We start from the raw sequence: 16,882 nt of genomic DNA on the forward strand, positions 1-16,882 counted from the left end.
TGGCAGGGGAGGCGGAATAGCCATTGCCGTCAGAGCCCCCTTTGAATGCTCTTTATCGCCGGTGAATATTGATCACTGCGAAGCTGGATCCTTTACCATTATGGTGAGCCCTAAATATTCCCTATCGGGCATTCTTCTATACAGACCCCCGGGAAGACTGTTTGATTTTACATGCAGCCTTATAGAGGCCACAGCCCATCTTACTTTAAGGAAATCTAGACTTTTGGTGCTAGGAGACATGAATATACACTTTGATGATGCTGGGGACAAAGATGCCACCAGCATACTAGCAGAATTACTGTCTCTACAGCTAGATCTGAAACATCAAAGTCCCACCCATAGACAGGGCCACCTGCTCGATCCAGTATTTAGTAACTGGAACGGAGTAAAAGTGCTTCCTCCTATTCCAGTTCCCTGGTCTGACCATTTTGTGGTCCCCTTACATATATTAGCAACTGAAACGGCAGTCAAAAATGAAAATCTGCAGACCTATTGCTGTCGCAAATGGAAAAATTTTAATCCCAAAACGTTCACCGACAAGCTTGAACTGGCTGGACCCCCTAAAGGCTCCGACTGTGAGACCGCCTATACTTGTCTAAAAAATACGATCCTCACGGTCCTGGATGAAACTGCTCCCATCCGTAGATCAGTGACCAACAAGAAATTGAGGAAACCTTCCCCATGGTTTACAGCTGAACTTCAAGATGCTAAAACCGCCTGTAAAAAATTGGAACGAGATTGGCGTGTCAATTTCTGCCCCAACGCCAAAGCCCATTATAAAAAAGAGCAAGCAAAATACTATAAATTGATCCGTTCCGCTAAAGCTCTACACTATAAGACACGTATAGGTGAAGCAGAAAACTCCTCCAAGGAGCTTTTTAAGATTTTTAAGGAAATCTCAGTAGTCACCAACGAGAGCAATCCCCTTAATGATTCGGTGGCGAAATGCAATGATATTGCCAAATACTTTGCTAATAAAATTACTACCATCTATTCTAACTTCTCCACCGACCTGCCTTCAGGTTCTGATTTTACTGAAAATTCGGAGCTCATCCATACAAAAAAATGTCTGACCAGTTTCTCTGTTCCTCACACTACTGCTCTTACCAGCATCTGTAGGAGCATTAAGTCTGGCTCGCCCCGGGACCCTGCTCCCCCCAAGATACTCACAGCCAGTTTAGAAGTCCTCGAGTATCACTTCAGGCACATCCTCCAACTCTCTTTCTCTACGGCTACCCGCCCTATGGAATGGAAAAAAGCTATTGTGCTGCCGATAAAGAAGAAACCCAACATCAGTCAGGACACTCTGGAAAATCTCCGGCCCATCTCGCTGTTACCCTACTTAGCGAAGGTGGCTGAGAAAATCGCTAATAGCCAACTTATGGCCCATTTAGAATCCCATGGCGCGTTTCACAGCTCCCAATCAGGTTTCAGGGCAGGCTATTCTACCGAAACCGCCCTACTGAGAGCGACAGAAACCCTACGGGCAGGGGTAGATGCAGGACAGACCATGGCACTTATAATGCTGGACCTGAGTGCGGCGTTCGACACTGTAGCACACTCCATCTTGCTACAGTGTCTGAACAAAGCCGGGGTCACCCAGGAAGCTTTGGGTTGGCTAAAGGCTTTTCTCACCAACCGCTGCTTTCAGGTTCAGAGAGGTGCTTATCTCTCTGACAGCATTGCCTTGGAACAGGGGGTGCCTCAGGGCTCTGCCCTGAGCCCCACCCTCTTCAATCTGTATATGGCCCCTCTGGCGGAAGTTGTTCAATCGTTCGGCATTGAACTAGTCTCATATGCCGACGATACCCAACTTCTCATCTCCCTATCCCAAGCTCCCTCTGTTTCTCCAGACAACTTTAAATCCTGCATGCAAGCTCTGGCGGTTTGGATGACCCAACACTGCCTGAAGCTGAATGGCTCGAAAACAGAGGTTCTTGTTATGGGAGGTAGTGATTCTAGCTGGACCAAGGAGTGGTGGCCTTCTTGTCTGGGACCGCTACCCACCCTCTGTGAAGCAGCCAAAAATCTGGGGATTTGGGTTGACCCTAAACTCTCCTACGACTGCCACGTGAACAGGGTGGTCGGTAAATGCTACGGGGTCTTAAAGACCCTCAATCGCACCCTGGATCTCCTCCCCCTTGAAGCAAGGCGCACCATGACCCAAGCGCTCGTGACTTCCAGAATAGACTATGGGAATGTGCTTCTGCTCGGAACATCGCAAAAAAACATCAGGAGACTTCAAGTCCTGCAGAACACAGCAGCACGTCTAGTCCTTAGGCTTCCCAAGAGAGCCCCTTCCAAACCATCTCTAGATACCCTCCACTGGCTACCCATAAAAAAGAGAATTCTTTTTAAAGCTTTATTAATATGCTATAGGATCATCTCCCAAAAAGCTCCTTCCTACATGAAAGACTTAGCCATTCCCTATGAGCCCAATAGAACTCTTCGCTCCAGGGGAACTGGCTTGATCACAGTACCCCGTATCAGGAAGGCCAGAATGGGTGGCCGCTCTTTTCGGGTTATGGCCGCCAAAGAATGGAATGCTCTCCCTATGGAGATTAGACTAGCGGACTCGGAGACTGCTTTCAGGAAAAGCTTGAAAACTCACCTGTTCTCCCTGTAACTCCATCTATGCACCTGACTTCTTTCCACAGCGCGGGGACACGCCGAGATGGCGTCACCAGGCGCTTTATAAACTCCTTTGTTGTTGTTGTTGTATACAATCAGTGTAAACAGACACTCACAGATTGTCACTCATCCATGGAGTTACTCACACACCTAGTCAGTCATGCAAAGAATCAATCACACCTCCATTTCCTCAACTATACAGTTATACACACCTTACTTATTCAAACATATACTAACACATATTTACTCTCTTATACAATCCCTGATACAAGTTCACAATGATCCATACAGCCACTCACACATTCACTGGCTCTTATGCACAGTTATTTATATATGTCAACTCTCACATGTACTGTGTTTTACATATGTACTTACTTTGACATGTAGAACTGAGATATCCATTCACTCACCAATACACTCATGCACACAGTCATCGGCCCATACAGCTGTTTCCACATGCACTTTTGAACCCATACATCTAGTGAATCAACTGCTCACACATCTATGCACAGAGTAATACACCTCCCAGCCACCCACACACACTCAGTCTCCCATACAAATACTTGGGCAACCAATCAATAACCCATATAGTTACTCATATAGCTACTGATCAACACATGCAGCAGTTTACAGAACAACAGACATAATGATGCACAAATTAAAACAGTTTAGTCACTAACCCATGCACTCAGTGATACACATTTAATCACTCACTCATACAGTCAGTCGTGCACCTACTAAATCCTTCATCCAGACACTTATACATCCACTCATTCTTCAATATGTAAGACATATTTTAACTTTACAGAAACATACAGTCACTGGATGTTGTCATCAGTGATGTCATCAGTGATGTCATTTGAGATGTCATCAGTGATGTCACTGACCATGTCATGAATGATGTAATATGTGACATCATCAGCAGTGGATTGCGGGTGCGCGATATATAGTTAGTGCAACTAACTATATATGCGAATTTCAATGGTTTTGTGTGAGTAAAATAAGGTTTTGTAAATGCTAATTCCTAACTATATATGGTCTATAACCTATGTTTTTTTCAGTGAATTTTCAAGGTTTTGTAAATGCTAATTCCTAACTATATATGGTCTATAACCTATGTTTTTTTCAGTGAATATATATATATATATATATATATATATATATATATTACCTACTGGCGGTCGCCAGTAGGTATATATAGTTAGGATTTTTTTCCTATGGGATTTCTGAAAATTCTATGTCGAATAACTTTGGCGTTTGTGGACAAAATTGGCTGAAATTTTCAGGACAATGGCACGTTTTGTTTCCGAGCAGCCCCTGAAAATTTGGGGGGGTTTCGTCAAGGGGGGGCCGAGAAAAAAGGGGGGTCCCAAAACGCGTTTTTAACATTGAGTTTTCCATAGGGCGGTTGTACTCACTTTTAGCTCGAACGGCTGAATGGATTTACACGAAACTTGGCAAAATTGTAGATATGGTTTGCCCGACGTGCCTTTGCTATGTCTCAATATATGTGCTCCAGTGGATTTTGAGAAATTAACGTTTTAAAAAACAGATATATCTGTGACACCGCTCCGGTTAGCGCCCCGGTTCGCGTACCTGACGCGTAACGGAACTTCGCGAAGTGAAGCAGATTGGCTCTTCGGTGTCTGTCAACATTCTAAACAGTCCGGACCGGCCGCCATCTTGTCTCTCGGTAGGATCGAAAGACAAGAGGAGGAGAAAAGCAAAGGGGGAATTTAATGAAAGGGGGCAAGGTAGACCCCTCTTGACCCCCTAGGAATGATGTTGGGGTTATTAAAGGGTCCCGTGGGGCAAATAAAAAAAATTCGATTTTTCACGGTAGAAGCGCTTCCCGGTACGCGAACCGGGTCGCTCACCGGTAGCGGAACAGGAGTTCGCCATTTTGTGTTTCGGTGAAATTTAATCACAAGATGGAGGAAAAACAATGTGGGAAATGGGTATAAGGGGGCACGGGAGACGTATCCTGACCCCCTAGGTTTTCTGAGGGTGGCTGAGGAGGCTCATATATGTTGGAATAAAAAAAAAATTGAATTTTTCGCGCGGTTAGCTGCCGGTACGCGAACCGGGTAGCGAACCGGGAAGTGAGCATAAGTGAAAATTAGTGAAAAAAGGTACATTTGAAATTTGGAAAGACTAATTATAGTTAAGGTAGCTCTGAAAAGAGCTTTTGTGTTCTGTGTAAGTTCTAGGTACTTATAAGTAGGTACCAATACACAGTCTTAAATTTTGTATGAAAACTCTGTTTCCCTCATCTGAGAAGTGCACACCATCTCCTCTGTAGATATCTTGCATGTAGTAACGCAAGTTATTGTTGTAGATGGCGCCCATTCCATGGTCTCTCATATAAGCTGAAACAGACTTATTTACATGCTTTCATCGCTTTCTCAATTTGTGGACAAAATTGATTGGACCACCTCCATTTTTGTCTTTGGCATATATTGGAATATACCAAGGCAGTTTGAGGAAAAAGTGCCATTAATTGCTCAAAGGTGTCCTTTAAGAGCATTTCCAGACCTACCCCAGTCAAAGTGCCCAAATCATTTCCTCCACAGTGCACTATTATGAGGTCAGGGTTTGGCAAATGCAAAAAGGTTTTCACCATTATGTGGTAAATAATTTTACCGTATACTGAATTTCTATGCGGTATAAGTTCAAAAAAATAGCTCAATCAAAATGAGAGGCAGAGTCCGTGGCATCTGAGTTTATAAGGGTTTTATTCCATGTAATGGAATGGTTCGAACCATGGTATCATGTTCCATCACCACGAAGGTTCAGGAAGGGATAGACAATACTTTATTAACAGTGCACATTATATATAGTAAAAGCATACAATGGTGATGGATACAGAAGGCGTAACAGCTGGAAGAAACGAGATAAGAACACATGTGCGTAACAGAAGGCGTGCACGAGGGCGTACACGGAGGTGTGTGCTGGAAACGTCACATGAAAGTGTCACAAGTGGGTGGATTCATAGAGGAACCCTGCAGTGTCAGCAGAAATAAGTGGCTGATGCGCGCGCAGGCAACATGACGTGTGATTGACGTGGAACTGGAGGGTGAAGGGGACTTGACATTTAGCACCATACGGGGAGACAGAAGTCTGGCGTGTCAGAACAACCTAAACCCAAGTCATATCTGATATCTTGTGTTTGAGGAACTGTATTATCTAGAAGGAAAGGTCTTTCGGGCAGAGGCTATTCTATACTGACTGCTAGTGCGTGCATATGTGTCTACGTGTAATGCGAGGGGCCATGGGCCTACCATGGTAACAGGAGCAATGAATTTCATGCACGGAGACAGAAAGGCCGGGCCCTTTGCTCTGCAGCTGGGGAGATGTTTACCTAAATTACTAGACAGGAATGTATTTTCGAGGAGCGGAGCAGATAACTCGAAGGCTGAATTATCTTGGCAGGCAAGCAGGCCGAGCCGGGCACCGCTCGCCGCGCAGGGAGTAGGGCAAGGGTCATGGATGCAGATCCAGGCTGCAGCTTTCTGAGGCAGAAGGCAGGAAGGCAGAGAAGGGCTCGATGGCAGAAATCAGGGCCTAACTCAACAGAGCCAGGAAAACGTGAAAGTGCACCATGTAAAGACGGTGGCACGGCATACTTAGGAACGGAATTATCGACCCATTCATGGTGGATCTGAAAGAAGATATGTTAACGTTGGACGCAAATGTATTTGCGTCTTCATATCTGGTCATGGAGGGAAATTACATGTACTTGAAGCATGTACATGGAGCCCTTGGGGTCTACGTTAGGGGACACAATTGACCATAAAAATTCCAATTACCTCATTCCCTCCTTGTCCCCTACGGACCCTTCATGATATATCAATCTTCATTAGTCCATCTATTTGTTCATATAACATCATTTGCTCTTCTTTTTTCAGGCGGGAATTAGAACGTGGACTTGGATGGGGAATACATGACGTGGCACATAGGCCGCAAATCGCCGGTCCACATTGTAAACACAGGCAACAACTGAATACTATGAGAAGGGCTATTCCGAGGAAGGATAGAACTTTCCATCCCCAGGCTGATAACACACTCCAGAGCCAACCGGACCAAGTCCAGGTGCCTGGATTCTGGTGTATCTGACTTGCAATCTTGTGGAGACGGGTTATGGCTTTATATACTGATGGTGCATTTTCTGGAATGAAAACACAGCAGCTCGATCCGATGACTCTACAAGCTCCGCCCCTATCGGCCAGGATGACGTCAAGAACAAGACGATTCTGAAGAACAACAAGTCTCATAGCAGACTGTTCCTCTGTTAGGTTGCCTAGGGCGGAAGTAGTTTCATTCACTACTGCTTCAAGGGTTCTGGTTAATTTACGTATCAGTTTACTATTTGAGACAGTGCCTAAATAGGGAAAGAAACCTTTATTAAAGTCTGTGTATTGTTCCCATGCCGTTTCAGTATAGTCGACAATCGGGAGATCTCTCTTGGGTCTATTGTGTACTAGATGGGAGTCCTTATGATAATCAGGTGGGGCTAGGAAAACTGGTGGCAGAAGGAATGCAATGTAACAAGTACCATCCCAATCTAGAGGTAAACGAACATAAGCTGTCTGACCACAAATGAAATAGGAATGACGGGAAGCTTTGAATGTAGACTTGCCTTTATCACTGAATTCAATCATAGTAGTACATTCACTATGGCCTAGGTGTACTGAACCATTCTTTCTGACACATAATTCACCTTTGACTGGTAATACTGACATAGCGGGTAAGTCTGGTCTGGTATCGGACTGGACATTCAGAATCATGAGGTTAAGTGTAAAATTACCTAATCCATACACTTCGTTTTCTAGATCGGTCCCTGTCCTTTGTGGAAGACCCTCCTTGTCAGGGAAACATATTTTATGCATAACTGTATTCAGGTTTCCCCATACCCAATTGCCCTCGTAAACTATGGAATCAGAATTTAAAGAGTTCATTAAACTAAACCATGCACCACAGGAACCGTTGTGTGTGAACGGGTACGGAAAGAGGGGCAGAACTCCCTTGTATTTCTGATAGGGAGGGAGTCGGCCACATATCCAACAATTTGTAGCGTTGCTGGTCTGATGAGAATGATGTAACATACTGATGAAAGTATTGTTGCGCAGCGCAAGTCGGTAAGATAACTCGTGAGGGGGCAATTCACTGAAAGTATGCTCGACAGTGTCGTTTGAGGAAGAATGTGCACGTACAGAAATAGGAAAGTACATGTGTAATAATAAACTTGTAGCAATAATCGTAAGACTCAGAAAAAACATAATCAATAATGTCACAATGCAGTGGCTACGGAGAGATTTACAATATTTATTTTTCTTGATCTGTTTCTGTCTATCTCTCTCTCTATTGGGGTCTAACTGATACATGTCAGGAACCTGTCTAACCGCTTCACCTAGGGGAGGACTTAAACAATTAAACTGTCTGACTTGCTAGACCTCAATTTTAGTTTGTACTCCTGCTGAGGAGTATTTTCTACCAGGGGGAATTTAGTATCAGTCTCTGAAACGGGGCAGGGCTGGGAGTCTGTTTTTGGCGGCAGTCCATGGTATTTCTTAATATGACTCGAGTGGGGCCAGCCTTTGCGGCCCTCCACCTTCACTGCAGTCCTTGTAGTTAGAAGAACAAGCTTCGGCTCCTGCCAGCGGGGCTCCAGCGGATTCCTACGATCAAAATTCCGGATAAGTACTAGATCTCGTTTGGGACGATCTCGTGTGGCTTCACCTCGGTGTTGTCGGGAAAGGCTGCTGCTACCTGTGAACGACATGATTGTAGTGCAGACATCAAGGAGGCAAGGTAATCTGTCAGCATATTACAGTCAACATCTGTGATCTTACGAGGCAGAGGCATCCCCCACATATTCGGTGGCCTACCAAAGACCACCTCGTACGGGGATAGCCCTGTTCTTGAATGGGCTACCATTCTCATGTAGAAAAGTGCAACTGGTAAGGCTACAATCCAATCAACTCCCTTCTCTTTACATACTTTTGCAAGGTGTGTTTTCAGTGTCTGATTGTGTCTCTCTACGAGACCTGCTGCCTCGGGATGTCGGACACAGTGGAACTTCCACTGATATCCTAGCAGGAGTGATACCTGCTTCATAAGCTCGGACGAGAATGGCTGACCATTGTCTGAGTACACGATACGGGGCAAACCATACCGGGGGAAGAATTCACGTACCAGCTGCTTGGCAGTGGTCGGAGCAGTGTAATCTGGGACTGGATATGCTTCTGTCCATCGGGAGAGTGCACATACAACTACGAGGACATACTTGAATCCTCGACAACGTTCCATCTGGATATAATCCATCTGGAGGACTTCAAAAGGGTGATCGGGAGGATGAAATCCACCTTGCTCTACGGGAATGCCTTTTCCTGGGTTGAACTGACAACAGATCATGCAAGTACGCACTTTCTGTTTTGCTGCTGCTCGTAAATGCTTATTGAACCAAAGGTTTTGAATACTGTCTAACATGGCTTTTTCTCCTAAATGTGCAGGACTATGTGCTGTGTTAATGATAACTTGAACCATAGAGTCGGGGAGAAACCATGTGGCTTTTCCCTTCGTCATCCATCCCTGTTCTGTCTGTATCCCTCCTAGTTCAATCCATTTCTTGATTTCTTCTGGTGTGGCATGTGTCTGTATGTCAATTACATCTAGGGCGGGATCCCTAACTGTCATGCAATGTGTCGGTGTTGGGACTACTGTCTTTGTCATATTGATTGAGTGAGTATGAGTCTGAGCTGTATGCTTGGCTGTTCGATCTGCCAGGTCATTACCCTGGGAAATGGTATCTGTAACTTTCGTATGTGGCTGTAGGCAAATGTATTGCTTCTAACAGAGCTTGGATGAGGGGACCGTGCTGGATCTTGGCTCCGTGAGAGGTCAAGAAACCTCTCTCTCGCCAGAGTACACCGAAGTCGTGTACGACTCCGAATGCATAACGTGAATCCGTGTAGATGTTAACTTTCTTGTTCTTGGCTTGTATACAGGCTTGAGTCAGAGCAATGAGCTCTGCTGCTTGGGCTGACAGTGTGTCAATGCGATGTGTTTCTATGACTTCAGTTTCCGTCGTGACTGCATATGCAGCCACTAATTCTCCTGTACTTGTTCTCATACATGAACCATCCACATAAAGTGTCAGGTCTGGATCTGGTAATGCGGTGTCTGTTAAGTCTTGTCTGGGTTTCGTCGTAATGGTAATGACTTCAACACAATCATGTGCCAAAGGGTCTGTCTCACTTAATGGTAAAAGTGTATCAGGATTCAATGTATTGCAGCGTCTGATATCTATGTGTGGCTGAAACAATGTCAATTCATACCCTGTCAGTCGTGCTATAGTCAGATGTAGAGTCTGTGTTCTGTTCAAAAGGACTTCCACGGAATGTGGAACTTGTACTGTCAATTGATGTCCTAACACTATGGAATCACTCTGTCTGATCGCTAGAGCTGTTGCTGCTACAGATTTCAAGCACGCAGGCGGAGCCTGGGCTACTGGATCTAATGTACTGGAAAAATAAGCACACGGTTTGTGTGAACCTGCTTGATCCTGAGTGAGTACTGACAATGCAGTACCTTCGCGTTCAGTGACAAAAAGTGTAAAAGGCTTGCTGTAACATGGTGTTGCTAGAACTGGTGCTTGACATAAGGCTTTCTTTAATTCGTCAAAGCATGTGTATGTTCCTGACTCCAAGGGAGGACAGTCGAAGACGCTGCCTCTTGTGTTGTCAACTGTATGAGTGGCTTAGCTAGGAATGCATATTGTGGAATCCATTGTCTACAATAGGAAGTGAGTCCAATAAAGGCTCGTACTTCTTTCTGTGTCTTAGGTTGCGGAAGATGTGCAATTAACTGAATTCGGTCAGGTGTCAGCTGCCTACCCCACTTAGTCAGCAAGTGCCCAAGGTACACCACTTGCTGGGCACAGAATTGTAGCTTCGAAGGAGACACCTTGTGTCCCTTGTCCGCCAGGAAATGCAAAACTGTCAGTGACGCTTGTTCACATTCTGGTTCACTACGGGCGGTGATCAATAGATCATCGGCGTACTGGAGTAGGGCAGTGTTGTCAGGCATGTGGATACTGTCAAGTTCTCTCTTCAGTGCTTGGCTGTAGATACTGGGGCTTTCTGTGAATCCTTGAGGTGCACGTGTAAATTTGAAGCTTCTGCCATTTAAACAGAATCCGAAAAGATATTGGCTTTCCGCGTCTATAGGGACACTAAAGAAGGCGTTCTTGAGGTCAATTACAGTAAAGAACGTCGCTTCGGAATCAATAGCTGTCAATAGGGATGAAATATATGGGACCACGGGATATTGTGGTACAATGCATTTATTCAATTCTCGTAAATCGATAACTAATCGATAAACTGGAGGTGCATTTGGATCAGTACGTTTAAGAATTGGAATGATAGGGGAATTACATAGATTGGAGTCGGTTTCTACAACTACTCCTTGTGCAATGAGCTCGTCAATGATTTTCAGTAAAGCCACTACAGCATCTGGTGGTAACTTGTATTGCCGAATGCGTGGTAGTACTACTCCTGGCTTCAGTGTGACACGATATGGAGTGATGTGCATACAACCTACATCAGTGGGGCCTTTCGCCCATAAATGTGCAGGAACATTCTGTAACCTGGGGTCAAAATCTCTCAATACATAATGGCCTTTAAAATCACGCAGAAACAGTCTTACTCCTTCCGAAGAACAACAAATTACAGCTCCTAGAGCTTTTAGGGTCTTTATACCAAGTAAGTTTTCTGGACATGATTTTGTGAGTAATAAATCAGTAGTGCGGGACAAAGGACCAACTGCAAGTGGGACCGGTTTCGATACTTCATTAACAATAGGCTTTTCCTGAAAATCCAAGGGAAACATTCTGTGAGCCTGAGAGGGGTGCCCCTGGAACCTCGTTGTGACTGATTGTTGTCCTGCTTGCCCCTGTGTCAATCAAAAACTTTCTATCTTTCCCTAATACCTGACTATGTACATAAGGACCCTCTTGATCTACAGGAACCTCAATAAGAGGCAAGCCGACCTCCCTCTCTAGGCTGTTTCATGTGTATCGCTGATAATCGGGATAGTCAGATTGTGCATACTGGTACATCTGCTGGGTTGCATGTTGTGTTGCGGCAATGGGTTGTGGCTGTGGTACCGCTACAGTCTGTTGTGTAGTCTGCATAGGCTGAACATTCTGTGGGACGTGTTGTGGGACCTGATCCTGTCTAGGTGGACGCGGTCTCTCTTTAGTTTTACCTGTGGCTATGTTGTGTTTCAAAACTGTACAATCGTTTACATAGTGACCTGGCTGTTTACAATAGTTGCATATCCCCTTTACAGGAGCTGCTGAATTTGAATTATTGGCTTGTGTGTTACCCCTTTTATGACCGTCAGCTGGAACTGACTGAGCAACTAGCATTTTCATTTTCGTGTCTTTCATACGTCTCTGTTCATGATCATGTTCTTCCCTGATCCTGTTCTGGTGATACTGTAACATTTGTAACATTTGTGAAGGCGAATTAGCTTGCCATGTGCTCTCGACTTTCAGTACACGGTTCTTAACCTGGGGCAATGAATTCTCGACTAATTTGGATACAAAAAGGTGTGGGTGCTACTTGCTTTTAGGCCACTATTAATAATAAAACATTTCTCAAATCGGGAATAAAAATCACTAGTGTCTTCATCGGGTTTCTGTTTGCAGGCTGAGATTGCATCCCAGTCCTCCTTTTTAGTTGCTAACAAACGTGGCAAAACCTGTACTAACAATCCTGGTAATGCTTTAGTTTTATCCCCTAGACCCAAACCTGGTGTTCGAGTCGTTTCTTCATTTTCCAATGCAGCCCACTCAATCTTTTGATCTCCCACCTCCCATTCTTTCTCTTTCAGTTTCTCGTAAATACCGGCAGGCAGTAAAACTTTCAATATTTTCATAATGTCGGGATAGGTGTAATCACCCATGAGTAACATGTCTTTTATTTCACGGTGGAAACCTGCAGGGTCTTTATCATGACTGGGCACTATTTTCTTCATTTCTAATAATTCCATTTTAGTTATAGGCGTGTATACGTAAACACGTGTAAGGGTATCATCAGTATTCCTGACTGGATGTACTTCTCGTAAAGGATTCTGTTTGTCAAAGTCAAAGTGAAATGGTTTCCTGAGTGGAGGTGGAACAGAAACAAGATGTGGTGCCAAGAATGTTCTATATTTGTGGCGTTGTTCTAAAATTGTTTCAATTAGTTCGGTACCTAGACCTCTCCATCTTCTCAGGAGTAAGTCCTGCAGTAAATTATATAACGGACCTGGGTCAGATGCTCTATTTTCATACTGTATAATGAGGTGTTGTGTCATGTATATACCAGCTAATCGCTGTTCTTCTGGAATAAGACTTAAAAATGTTTGCACTACCGAATCATCTTTATATATGCTGTCATCTCCGGCCCACTGTACTGCGGACCGAGCTAATTCCTGATCACGTAGGGTATTGAGTTCTTGATAACCTACCCTTTCTTTTAGTACTTTGTCAGTCATTTGGAATACATGTTCAAGGGTACATCGCTCTGGTATCGGACAGAGGTAACGTTTCTTATTTTCGGACGATTCTTGTTTACGAATGGGTCTATCGAAGGGCCTATCAAAAGAATGCGGTCTAGGAAGTTTCTCTCTACCTACATATGCCATCATGTCTCTACTTGCTAGTTGCGTAGTTTCTGCTGTCTTCTCTGGTTCATCCTCCTGTGAGGAGTCCTGATCATCTGATTCGAGTGGCTCTTCAGACTCTCGACGGGCATGTATCGCTATTATTTCTTTACGGATCTTTCTAACCATAGCATGTACACAGTTCTCTCTATCATGTTTACCATCAGCAATATTCTGAGTCCATCTGTTCAATCTATCCATTTCATTTTGTGGAAAACCTGCCTGATCTTGTTCTCTTATCAAACAATTAACCAAAAATCGCATAATTAAACCTTTGTTCTCAACTTTCTGACGTGACATGGCGTCACCAACACTCTCCGATCCTTCTCCTGTTCTAATAAAATGATACATTTTTTCTAGATGTTCTGGCATTTCTGGTAGCAATTGCAAATAATCTGTGACACGTCTTAAACGTAGGGAAGCTAACAACATGGGCCCTGTTTTACCAGGCACTGTGTCATATCTGCAATCTGTAAGCTGTTCTCTGAGCTTTTCGGCTGGGGCACCTTTAGGTGTCCGCGACATTGCGAATTCTCTCAATGTTACTCGATGTAACTGGGGCGGGGTGCGATAACCTCCTGTAGCACCTCCTGATGCGGAGGCTTGAGCATAACCTGGCTGTATGGTCGGTATCTGCTGTAACGTAGTTGGAACCTGGACCGTGCCAGACCCAAAAGGATTAAGCGGATTAATAGGGGGACCAACGGGTACGGATGCAGGAAGCGATGCAGGGAGGGTCAGTTGTTGCGGACCTGGGGGCTGAGGATCATGGGGTAGGTTATTGCCAGCAGGGGGTACATGAGCAGGTACATTGGTATATGCGGGAGCTACATCGTCTAAATAGGAAGAAAGAAAAATATCTGCTGCGGTCGTATGACGTAATTTGGTCGGAACCAATGGAGGGGGCAGATTTTGCGGTGTTTCCGGGGTCGCTTTGGGCAGGCCCTCGGCCAGGACTGAATACAATCCTGTCAAGATGGCATTACTCTGTCTGTCATGTTGTTCCATTCTAACTCATTCTCCTTCTTCTAGTAGTTCTTTTTCTTTGGCTTTTTCAGAATCCTCTCTACTTTTCTGTGCTTTTCTGAGTGCTTTCTCTGTCCGTCTGTGTGATTCTTTACGCCATAATTCGATGGCATCTTTCTGAGACTGTCTGGCTTTCTTTTTCCACAACGCTTCTTCTACTCTCATGATGCACTCGGCATCCCATGTCCCTGTAGCGGGCCATCTCTGGTTCTCTGCTAAATCCTTAGTGTAATCTACCCATAAGTCGAGATATAATACGGCGTCTAAGCCGTGCTTGTGGTACATAAAATGACCGGGAGTGTCCCTGGCTGGGATGGGAACAGCTTCCTCGAGTATCCCTTTTCTAGTTCCTATCTGTCTCAGTTTAGAGAATAGAGGCATCCTGTAACTCGATACTTGATACTCACTCGGACTTGGACACAACTAATACAATAAACACAGGAATGAAGATCAAACAATCACTCATACCACGACATTAAAATACATTTAAACATTTCAGAACGAACAATAACTGAATAACTGGATACTGGATATACTGCTAAACAGTACAGATACACTGCTAAAACAGTGCAGACCGGGTCTGCGTACCCAAACCAGTCTTGACCGGACACAAATTAATGCACCCGTCTAGATGCGTCCAGAGCAACGGTACTCACCGGGAAGCACAGAACAGAAGGCCTCGGAAACTCGACTGGACTGGACCGGACTGAACTCGACTCGACACGTGACGTAGGTACTTCAGAACTGGTGGGCCTCTAGACACCTCGGACCTTGCTCTCTCGGCTGGGTTCTTGTCGGGATCCTCCCCACTCCTTACCGCCTCGTCTGGATGTCGATCGCAGTCTCCGTCACCTCCGTAGGCCTGAGGGAGATACAGGAAATCCTGCGGGTACGCGTAGTTGTCCGTCACAGCAATGGCAGGGGGCAAGGCCTGCGACGCATCGCCGGCGTGTAAGGTGGGGGAGGGGTTCCTGTTCAGGCGCCAATTATGTGGTAAATAATTTTACCGTATACTGAATTTCTATGCGGTATAAGTTCAAAAAAATAGCTCAATCAAAATGAGAGGCAGAGTCCGTGGCATCTGAGTTTATAAGGGTTTTATTCCATGTAATGGAATGGTTCGAACCATGGTATCATGTTCCATCACCACGAAGGTTCAGGAAGGGATAGACAATACTTTATTAACAGTGCACATTATATATAGTAAAAGCATACAATGGTGATGGATACAGAAGGCGTAACAGCTGGAAGAAACGAGATAAGAACACATGTGCGTAACAGAAGGCGTGCACGAGGGCGTACACGGAGGTGTGTGCTGGAAACGTCACATGAAAGTGTCACAAGTGGGTGGATTCATAGAGGAATCCTGCAGTGTCAGCAGAAATAAGTGGCTGATGCGCGCGCAGGCACCATGACGTGTGATTGACGTGGAACTGGAGGGTGAAGGGGACTTGACATTTAGCACCATACGGGGAGACAGAAGTCTGGCGTGTCAGAACAACCTAAACCCAAGTCATATCTGATATCTTGTGTTTGAGGAACTGTATTATCTAGAAGGAAAGGTCTTTCGGGCAGAGGCTATTCTATACTGACTGCTAGTGCGTGCATATGTGTCTACGTGTAATGCGAGGGGCCATGGGCCTACCATGGTAACAGGAGCAATGAATTTCATGCACGGAGACAGAAAGGCCGGGCCCTTTGCTCTGCAGCTGGGGAGATGTTTACCTAAATTACTAGACAGGAATGTATTTTCGAGGAGCGGAGCAGATAACTCGAAGGCTGAATTATCTTGGCAGGCAAGCAGGCCGAGCCGGGCACCGCTCGCCGCGCAGGGAGTAGGGCAAGGGTCATGGATGCAGATCCAGGCTGCAGATTTCTGAGGCAGAAGGCAGGAAGGCAGAGAAGGGCTCGATGGTAGAAATCAGGGCCTAACTCAACAGAGCCAGGAAAACGTGAAAGTGCACCATGTAAAGACGGTGGCACGGCATACTTAGGAACAGAATTATCGACCCATTCATGGTGGATCTGAAAGAAGATATGTTAACGTTGGACGCAAATGTATTTGCGTCTTCATATCTGGTCATGGAGGGAAATTACATGTACTTGAAGCATGTACATGGAGCCGTTGGGGTCTACGTTAGGGGACACAATTGACCATAAAAATTCCAATTACCTCAAATGGTATCAATTGGTGACTTCTCAATCCTCTTTGCCCAATCCATTTGATATCCACATTTTGTAAATTGAGGTTGTGTAAATTTCTGTTATCAGCATACCTGTGAGCCCAGTGGATGTAGCTATGTCCAAGAATCCAGACAGAAAACATGGTGAGAGGAGGTTCTGTTGCAGTCAGATGAAGTGTGGGAATGAAATGGCAGTTGAAACAGTAGGAGTTTGTAAAGAAACAAAACTGTGGAGTTTCAGTGCTAATGGTTCATTAGCAGTGATTGGTGGATTTCCATTGCTGAAAACAGAAAGTTAGGGTGCATGGATGTGTTCTTTGAAAGATGTAGTT

Source organism: Lissotriton vulgaris, chromosome 6 (assembly GCF_964263255.1).
Source record: "Lissotriton vulgaris chromosome 6, aLisVul1.2, whole genome shotgun sequence".
Taxonomy (NCBI): domain Eukaryota; kingdom Metazoa; phylum Chordata; class Amphibia; order Caudata; family Salamandridae; genus Lissotriton; species Lissotriton vulgaris.